Raw genomic sequence first — 10,458 nt, forward strand, 5'->3', positions numbered from 1 at the left:
TTGGTGGGAGAATTACTACTTCCACCAAGCCATACATAGCAAACTGTGCTCGGCTTCCAGCAAGCGAGAGCATACTGCTCTCGCTTGCTCAAAGCGGAGCACAATTGCTTTCATAGAGAGGGAATTGCATGTTCAGTAGCTCCCACTCTGTCAAAGTACTGCCGGCTCCCGCAGGAGGCGAGGAGACAACAGGAACCGTGGGGGCCTTGACGCTCCCCCTATGGTCTCCAACAGAGTGTGTGTCCTGGGTGGAAGAACGGTGATGGATCAAACCCAGATCTGTTGACTGGGTGTGAGTGTTTGATTGGTTCTGATGCTCCATCCATCACCACCTCTTTTTGTACCACTTTGTTCGCCATAAGTTGGCAGGGTATGCTCAGACGTTGAGTCCCTTGCTCACTTTGCCACTGGATTCAAGCAAGCCTGGCTGAAGACGGCTGAAATTCCAGAAACCGGTCCTGGGAAGCTTGTTTCCGGTCCAGGGAAGGCATGGCTTGGCAGTTCGGGCTGGACTGTTCCCATGAGGCACAGGGTCAGACTGATTTGCATATGGCCATGTCTGAACTGGGGTGGCAGAGTGGGCTAAAGAACGGTGATGGATCAAACCCAGATCTGTTGACTGGGTGTGAGTGTTTGATTGGTTCTGATGCTCCGTCCATCAGCACCTCTTTTTGTACCGCTTTGTTCGCCATAAGTTGGCAGGGTATGCTCAGACGTTGAGTCCCTTGCTCACTTTGCCACTGGATTCAAGCAAGCCTGTCTGAAGATGGCTGAAATGCCAGAAACCGGTCCTAGGAAGCTTGTTTCCGGTCCAGGGAAGGCATGGCTTGGCAGTTCGGGCTGGACTGTTCCCATGAGGCACAGGGTCAGACTGATTTGCATATGGCCATGTCTGAACTGGGGTGGCAGAGTGGGCTAAAGAACGGTGATGGATCCAACCCAGATCTGTTGACTGGGTGTGAGTGTTTGATTGGTTCTGATGCTCCGTCCATCACCACCTCTTTTTGTACCGCTTTGTTCGCCATAAGTTGGCAGGGTATGCTCAGACGTTGAGTCCCTTGCTCACTTTGCCACTGGATTCAAGCAAGCCTGTCTGAAGATGGCTGAAATGCCAGAAACCGGTCCTAGGAAGCTTGTTTCCGGTCCAGGGAAGGCATGGCTTGGCAGTTCGGGCTGGACTGTTCCCATGAGGCACAGGGTCAGACTGATTTGCATATGGCCATGTCTGAACTGGGGTGGCAGAGTGGGCTAAAGAACGGTGATGGATCAAACCCAGATCTGTTGACTGGGTGTGAGTGTTTGATTGGTTCTGATGCTCCGTCCATCACCACCTCTTTTTGTACCGCTTTGTTCGCCATAAGTTGGCAGGGTATGCTCAGACGTTGAGTCCCTTGCTCACTTTGCCACTGGATTCAAGCAAGCCTGGCTGAAGACGGCTGAAATGCCAGAAACCGGTCCTAGGAAGCTTGTTTCCGGTCCAGGGAAGGCATGGCTTGGCAGTTCGGGCTGGACTGTTCCCATGAGGCACAGGGTCAGACTGATTTGCATATGGCCATGTCTGAACTGGGGTGGCAGAGTGGGCTAAAGAACGGTGATGGATCAAACCCAGATCTGTTGACTGGGTGTGAGTGTTTGATTGGTTCTGATGCTCCGTCCATCACCACCTCTATTTGTACCGCTTTGTTCGCCATAAGTTGGCAGGGTATGCTCAGACGTTGAGTCCCTTGCTCACTTTGCCACTGGATCCAAGCAAGCCTGGCTGAAGACGGCTGAAATGCCAGAAACCGGTCCTAGGAAGCTTGTTTCCGGTCCAGGGAAGGCATGGCTTGGCAGATCGGGCTGGACTGTTCCCATGAGGCACAGGGTCAGACTGATTTGCATATGGCCATGTCTGAACTGGGGTGGCAGAGTGGGCTAAAGAACGGTGATGGATCAAACTCAGATCTGTTGACTGGGTGTGAGTGTTTGATTGGTTCTGATGCTCCGTCCATCACCACCTTTTTTTGTACCGCTTTGTTTGCCATAAGTTGGCAGGGTATGCTCAGACGTTGAGTCCCTTGCTCACTTTGCCACTGGATTCAAGCAAGCCTGGCTGAAGACGGCTGAAATGCCAGAAACCGGTCCTAGGAAGCTTGTTTCCGGTCCAGGGAAGACATGGCTTGGCAGTTCGGGCTGGACTGTTCCCATGAGGCACAGGGTCGGACTGATTTGCATTTGGCCATGTCTGAACTGGGGTGGCAGAGTGGGCTAAAGAACGGTGATGGATCAAACCCAGATCTGTTGACTGGGTGTGAGTGTTTGATTGGTTCTGATGCTCTGTCCATCACCACCTCTTTTTGTACCGCTTTGTTCGCCATAAGTTGGCAGGGTATGCTCAGACGTTGAGTCCCTTGCTCACTTTGCCACTGGATTCAAGCAAGCCTGGCTGAAGACGGCTGAAATGCCAGAAACCGGTCCTAGGAAGCTTGTTTCCGGTCCAGGGAAGGCAAGGCTTGGCAGTTCGGGCTGGACTGCCCCCATGAGGCACAGGGTCAGACTGATTTGCATATGGCCATGTCTGAGCTGGGGAGGCAGAGTGGGCTAAAGAACGGTGATGGATCAAACCCAGATCTGTTGACTGGGTGTGAGTGTTTGATTGGTTCTGATGCTCCGTCCATCACCACCTCTTTTTGTACCGCTTTGTTCGCCATAAGTTGGCAGGGTATGCTCAGACGTTGAGTCCCTTGCTTACTTTGCCACTGGATTCAAGCAAGCCTGGCTGAAGACGGCTGAAATGCCAGAAACCGGTCCTAGGAAGCTTGTTTCCGGTCCAGGAAAGGCATGGCTTGGCAGTTCGGGCTGGACTGTTCCCATGAGGCACAGGGTCAGACTGATTTGCATATGGCCATGTCTGAACTGGGGTGGCAGAGTGGGCTAAAGAACGGTGATGGATCAAACCCAGATCTGTTGACTGGGTGTGAGTGTTTGATTGGTTCTGATGCTCCGTCCATCACCACCTCTTTTTGTACCACTTTGTTCGCCATAAGTTGGCAGGGTATGCTCAGACGTTGAGTCCCTTGCTCACTTTGCCACTGGATTCAAGCAAGCCTGGCTGAAGACGGCTGAAATGCCAGAAACCGGTCCTAGGAAGCTTGTTTCCGGTCCAGGGAAGGCATGGCTTGGCAGTTTGGGCTGGACTGTTCCCATGAGGCACAGGGTCAGACTGATTTGCATATGGCCATGTCTGAACTAGGGTAGCAGAGTGGGCTAAAGAACGGTGATGGATCAAACCCAGATCTGTTGACTGGGGGTGAATGTTTGACAATGTTCAACATTCCGTCCATCATCTTTTTGTGTTGCATTTTCACCCTGGGAGGTGTATGCCCCGACGTGGGTCCCGTGCTCAGTACGCCACTGGAGTCAAGCTATCCTGGCTGATGATGGCTGAAAGCCCGAAACCGGTCCTAGGATGCTTGATTCCTGTCCAGGGAAGACATGGCCTGGTAGTTCGGTCTGGACTGTTCCCATGAGGTACAGAGTCAAGACTGATTTGCATATGGCGATGTCTGAACTGGGGTGGCATGGTGAGCTAAATAACGATGGATTAAACCCAGATCTGTGACTGGGGGTGATGTTCCGTCCATCATCTTTTTGTGTTGCTATTATTATTTGGGCCACATACAGGGTTTACATGTTAATTGTCTTGCTTCTTAGTGCACTAATTGTTTATCTTTAAAAATGATCATTTTTAACAAGTACTTCTCAGTGCAGCGGTATAATATGAAATATCAATGTCAAAGCTTCACATGTTAAAGATATAGACTTTTTTTAGCTGTGAAGTAAATTTCTCGTATTTTCTATGATGCTGGTTGTGTGATTTACATAGCAAACTTTTTCAGGACTAGGCTCTTGCAGGGGCTCCAAGATACAAGCCAGACCCTTGGCTCGACTCTTCCTGTAACTTTGACAGCTCGCCCACCTCTAGCCGAAAGTGACCTCCTTCATGTGGGCACAGAGACCACAGGACAGTGCCGTCTTAATGCATGGACAAGCTGGACAGTTGCCCGGGGACCCCATGCAGATCTATTTTTTCTGATTTTGTTTGTGGTACCAACAAATGTAAATGTATTTTATCGATAATTTACATTTTTCTTCCTGTGAGTGGTTGTGTAAGCAGGGCCCAGTGCACTGCTTTGCCCGGGAGTCTGTAATGCTGTTAAAATGACCCTGCCATGGGATCCTCCCCTCCATTCCTCCTCCATTTGCTTCTCATTCCTTCCCCTTTTACTTTATTTCTACAAACTCTTGACTTTTTGTACTTCTTGCACTTCCTTAGCCTATGCGGAGGTTTCTTGTGCCCCTCCATTATTACCAGTGGCATCTGGCACAGGTAAGAGCGGTGGGTGTGGCGGAGCAGGGTGGAGGGGAGTCAACAAGCAACAGGATAGATGAAATTAAATTCAAAAAAATATTAAACCACTTACCTTGCGCTCACCGCATCACAGAGTCAGCGATGCAGTGAGCGCAAGTTAAGTGGTTTTATTTATTTTTCAATTTAATTTTACCTATCCCGTCATCTCTCAACTTCCCGTCCCACCCCGCCCTGCTCCCGCCCCACTCCACTGCCCTACCGCTATTACCTGTGCTGGCTGCCACTGTTGATTACTATCACGTAAACACTTCCCCATGACCTGTGATGCTCTTGCTTGGCACATACTGGGCAGTTAGTTTTCAAGGATGTATGAGCTAGATGCTCTGTTTTAGAGCACTGGATCAGGGAAGCTAAAGCTGTTTTCCGAGTTGGGTACTGAAATGATTTAACTATAAAAATGTAAATCGGCAATCACAGCCCTCAGGTGATATGAGGCTGGGGGTTCCCCTGCACTCCATCTTCAATCTTCACTGCGCTGGTTTTGGCACTTTTTTTGACAAGGTTTTTGGGCCCTGATAGTCTGTTTTTGCATTGTTTATGTTAAGGTTTTGTGATAAGGGTTTAAATATCATGTCTCTGGATGAGAGATATTGTGCAATGGGGTTGGAAGGAGAGGCTGCTTTGGTTTGGGGTTAGGTGATTCGGGTTTAAATCTATGTTTCTGTGATGCATCTGGTATGGTTTGCAGCCATAAGTTGTTTTGGTTTCAAGTAAGGGTGGTCAGGTTTGGCGGTGCAGGTGATACATTTTTTGATTGAGGGCGATCTTGTTTGTGATGAGATAACTATATTTTTGGGTGAGTGTGACATGGTATGATATAAATACCTCCCATTCCCCAACTCTTCATGAGAGTTGGACTGGTCTCACCAGACTCACAGGCTCAGCTCATGTGTAAGCTGCTTCGCTTGTCGATGTGGCCCACCCTATGAACCCTCAGAGAGTGGGTTAGGAGGATATTTGGCAGGGCCTCCTGCAAGAAGGGAGATTCCGTCTTAGACACTTGGGGGCCTATTAGTATGTCGGGCGAATCGCCACCAACATATTCCTCCGCCTGCCACCCATTTCCCCCCACCATATTAGTATGGCGGGGGGCACCCCGGCGGACAGAAAGGCCGTCCGCCGGTTTTCCGCCGGTCGACCAGTCGACTGGGCAGAAAAGGGACTGCATATGGTGGCGGTATCTGCTAGACACCGCCATCCATATTAGAATGGGCAGCGGTGCAGGGCTTTCCATGGTGGAGACCCCGCCATGGAAAGCCAGGCGGAGTTTGCTTTCGGGGGCCCGTTGCGGCCCCCAGGGCATTGGGGGGCTGGGGGGGGTGCACATGGGGGGTACCTATGGTACCCCCCTACATTGTCATGGACACGGTGGCAGGCACCGCGCGGTGCCTGTCACCTTGTGCATGACAATGCACAACGTGCATTCCCAGCATTGTGGCGGGCGGTGCTGTGAGCACTGCCCGCCACAATACTGGGAATAGGGGATGCCACCGCCAAGGTGGAGGTGGTATCCTAATTGCCGGTGCGGAACCGCAGCACCACTGGCGGCCGGTCCCAGCACCGCTAGGGTGGCGGGTGGACTAAAGTCCGCCCGCCATCCTAATAGGCCCCTTATTTTGGCATGTGCTAAAGGCAGAATCACTGCCTTAGGTCTCAAATCTCATTTTCGATGTTTGGATGGTTTATACTGTATATTTCCCCATGTGTCAAAAACAGTATGAAACCCTGAGGTCTACACAAACAAAGTTAATAAGGTGAAGTGTAGAAAACGGACTAGGCCCAATTGAATAATTCAAAGGGCAATCCCTTTTTAGGACGTAATCCCTCACTCACCCTAGGTGACATGCTTCATCATTTGGGATTCTCCTCCCAGAGAAAAAACCTAGTTTCTCTGGGGGCTACAACCCCCTCTCTGAGAGGGAGGAGCTCAGGAATGTTTTAGTAATACACTAGAGGATGAACTAAATCCACAAATGATGAGCTAATTGTACGAGTGAGGGGTGCAGTGCTATTAAACAAATAATGCAGTGAAAAAAGTGTGATAAAACTAGTTCAGGGACGGCAGACGAATAAAAGGAAAATTGCTGAAAATATTCCACAACCGTACATCATCAGGATTAAAATAGTGTACACCTACAGTCAAAAGTGTAGACTGTGGTGATTAATCAAAAGATAATGGTCGACATGTTTCAGCCACAACGCCTAACAAGGCTAGGCTTTCATCGAGCTACTGCACAGAACAAACCTGTGTGACTACCACACAGGTAAAGGATACAGCGAACACACACAAGATGCTTGATATGTGTCCGTCAGCAGTGCGTTTCAACTTCACCCGTAAAAACTGGGTGGGACAACAACCTCCACCTGGCAGCCGCTCAGGAAAGGAACACCGCTCTTTCCGTCGGGGAACCTAGGCTTGTATGAGCCTGAAGCCCTATTATGATGAGGTTATTTCTTCCTTCCAGTGCAGCTAAAGCGCTTGAAATTTTTCTATATATGCATCCAGCCATTAAGTTACATTTCCAACCCTTGACCAGATTAGCTGTCTTTGATAAAGCAGTGGCCTAGTGGTAGCTTGGCAGTGGATAGACTGTTTGCCTATTGTAGTATGTATCAAAGTACCAATAACAGTATTATATCATATGCAAATAATGTTGTTTCTTTCTACAGTTTTTCATATTCCAATTGCCTGTTGTTTAGAAAAACCTCATTTGTATTCCCAAAACCCTGCATGAAAAACTCTTCTCTTCCTTTCTCACGAGTGACCCTCTCTATACTTTCCATCCTCTGCCTGCCTACTCTCTCTGACCACAGCCTATTTGGGTGTTACACCCATCCAGTAAATGTATTTTAAGGTAAATAATTAGGTACAGGTGCTCTCAGTCGTGTGTAGTGTGGTTTCTGTCGGATTTCACCATGAATTGTTCCATACGCACAGATAAAAATGCACACACTCTCTCCCTCCCTGTTCTAAAAGTCTTCAAAAATGTTCGTTATTTTACTAAATATTGTGTTTTCTCTCACTTCTAACCCGTACCCATCTGCATTTGCCTCCCTTTCCACTTCCCCTTTAGCCCCTCTCATGCACCCTGCTTGTCTTATTATGTATTTGAATATTGTATGCCAGCCTGATTGTTGCAAATCTGAGACCCTCCCCAATCTTACTGACCAAGCAACGCCCCTGCTCCTGTTAATATAAACCACTGCAACGAAACTGAAGTGAATGCATTGAATAGTTAGTCTAAGAGAACAAGACTAATCCCAGTAACTTCTGCATTAACCACTAACCTAGGATCCGGAGCACCACCGTAAAGCTCTTAAATGTCTTGTCAGGGGCAGTAAGCACTATATAAATGCAACTACAATACAATAAAATACATAACCATCTTGGCCCACAGTAATACTATGAAACTCAGCATTCGGGAAGTTGATTGTAGTTCATACAGGCTGCATAATAATTCCCTTTTAATGGTTAACAATTTTACTCTCACATAAGACAGAACTACAATGGATTATGTTCATTGTCCGGTGGCGTACCAGTCCACAGCAACTGAAGTGGTATGGGATAGCTGCCACATGCAGTTGGCCAATGGAAGACTTTATTCAGTCCACCACTGCTGGTCCCGAAATGCTACGTACTATGACCTCTCCTTGACATCTCACAGTATCACTCAGACATGGGATGACATTAACAAAGTGTTTCTCAACAGATCTCTCCAGCATTTCTCCCTCCAACCTATGGCTGCTCAGGATCATAAACTTTAAACAAAATGTTGCTGAATGGACAACCAGTGAAGTAACCAACCAGTTAAGTCGTCTATGATAATAAATAACACCATAAAGAGACATAGAGAGCTGCTCAAAGCTGTGAGTTTACTATAAAACCATAAACTGTGCACCTGTCTCACACAAATCATCATCTATCACATTGCTAAGCAATGCATCCCATGACACGATAACTGCACCTGAGGGGGTCATCACACATGCCTAAAAAACACGTTCTACTTAGGACCAAGACAAAGACACCACACTTCCAACCAGACACCATGCATGGTGTAACATCCTACACATGTAGACAAGCACTTCAGAGCCCCATATTGCAGTAGTAAGCATTATATACATTTTGCAATACAATACAATGTGCCAGTAACAAAGTAAAACCTTCAACATGTCTGTGCCACTCCAAACCCAAATTTGTTCCACAAATGTGAAATTAATACAAACACTAAGGCACTTGTTACAAGTTTGATGGATTTTGGGTGAGGGGTATTGTGGGCTGTAATGTCCAATTGTGGCCAGTATCCCCCCACCAAAATCCAGCAATTATGAGTGTAATCAAAAAGAGCTGGGAACAACGGATCCTTTACTGGTCGTTTTTCCACAATTCCAGGTAAAAATCAGCTGCCATTTTCCACCTGTTCAAGGGCAGGTGGAAGATATCAGTGAGAGGATTGTTGTCATGCCAGGTTGGGCGGAAACTAGTCCTCGGAAGCGTTAGTCTATTTATAATGGTCCAGGGTGGAGTTCCTTCTCCCTCTCACCACCAAGAAAGTTAAAGGTCCACGTAGGACTTCAAAATTCGAAATGAGAGCTTAATAGAGGAAATCGGGTTTCTGCCCACTCTTACCATTTGTATCTAAACAATGCCTGTTTATTAGCATGCTATACTCATTCTTCATCACGGCCAAAGATGGCGAGAAAACCAGATATGATATCATGTCACTTTCCATTGGCGTAGCCATCATCAGGTCAACAGGTGCAGTGTCGCTGCGACAAAGGGTCCTGAGGGGACCGCCATCCCAATAGCCACCATCCTAATAGTGTCTTTCTTTTACTACCTCAATTGTACTTTTACTAAGTCTACATGATTCTGGTGTTTTACTCACCCTGACTTGACTGAATAACATTCTTGTATTAATGAAGACTCTTTTTTCCCCACAGGTTCAAGACTGTGACAACTAAGACAAATATTTGGCTCTGCCTCATGGCCTGTTAACTAGTATCTTTCGTCGTGGGACTGGTACCGATGTTTGGCTGGAACACAAGTGCAACCATACAAGCAAACGACTCGTCCTTCATTCAATGCCGCTTCACCACTGTGATGAGCATGGATTATATGTTCTACTTCAATTTCCTTGGCTGGGTCCTCCTGCCTTTGCTTCTAAATTCAGGCTTGTACCTTGAAATATTCTACCTGCTCCGGAAGAACTTAAACCGAAGCATGATATCAAGCAGAAGCGGCACTTTTTATGGCAGGGAATATAAAATTGTAAAATCTCGAACATTGGTCCTGTTACTCTTTGTTCTCTGCTGGATGCCCATGTCGCTCATCAATTGTTTGTTATTCTTTTGGCCACATATTTGTCATGGTAATGCTTTCAGTTTTGCACTTTATTGCAGCATCCTCCTGACTCACGCCCACTCGGCCATGAACCCTGTGGTGTTTGCTTTCAAAATACAGCAGTTCAGAGAAACCTACAAGGACATTGTCTGCAAGGGCGTCTTTAGGAGGGGTGGCGAATCCATGAGTTTTAGTGAAGAGAACTCGTTAGAGCCAATATCTTAGCTGTGAACTATAGACGGACTTTCGGTGGTGACCACTTCACATGGACAGTGGATGATGCACTTAGAGCCTAGATTCTGGGCGAAATCACTTTGGGGCATATGTATCAACATCTCCATTTGCGATTCTCAAATAGCGATTTTTAAAGAATCGCTATTTGAGAATTGCAAAACGGGATGTATTTAAAAAATCGCAAAACTTTTGCGATTTCCTAAAATTCCTTAGTTGCGATTAGCAAATTGCGAAATCGCAATTAAGGAATACCTTCCCATTCATTTCTATGGGCCAGGAGACCCATAGGAATGAATGGGAAGTAATTCTCAAATTGCGATTCGCAATTTGCTAATCGCAATTTGAGAATAATTTCAAAGGTGCAAGGGTGTCATGGTGACACCCTGATGCACCCCTGAAATGAGCATGTGTGTGCATATGGCGCACATACATGCCCCAAGGGCATGTATGTGCGCCACGTGGCACTTTGTAA

General features: G+C 47.3%; 1 pseudogene across 1 annotated transcript in view; it reads left to right on the forward strand.

Annotated features, from left to right (window-relative positions):
* Positions 1 to 9,977, forward strand: part of LOC146870206 (adenosine receptor A3-like) — a 48,108-nt pseudogene extending 38,131 nt beyond the window's left edge. Inside the window, exon 2 of the transcript XR_014959354.1 lies at positions 9,353 to 9,977. The product of XR_014959354.1 is annotated as an adenosine receptor A3-like (transcript). The remainder of the gene's footprint in view (positions 1 to 9,352) is intronic.
* The last annotated feature ends 481 nt before the right edge of the window (positions 9,978 to 10,458 follow it).

This window comes from Triturus cristatus, chromosome 1_1 (genome assembly GCF_964204655.1).
Source record: "Triturus cristatus chromosome 1_1, aTriCri1.1, whole genome shotgun sequence".
In the NCBI taxonomy this organism is placed as follows: domain Eukaryota; kingdom Metazoa; phylum Chordata; class Amphibia; order Caudata; family Salamandridae; genus Triturus; species Triturus cristatus.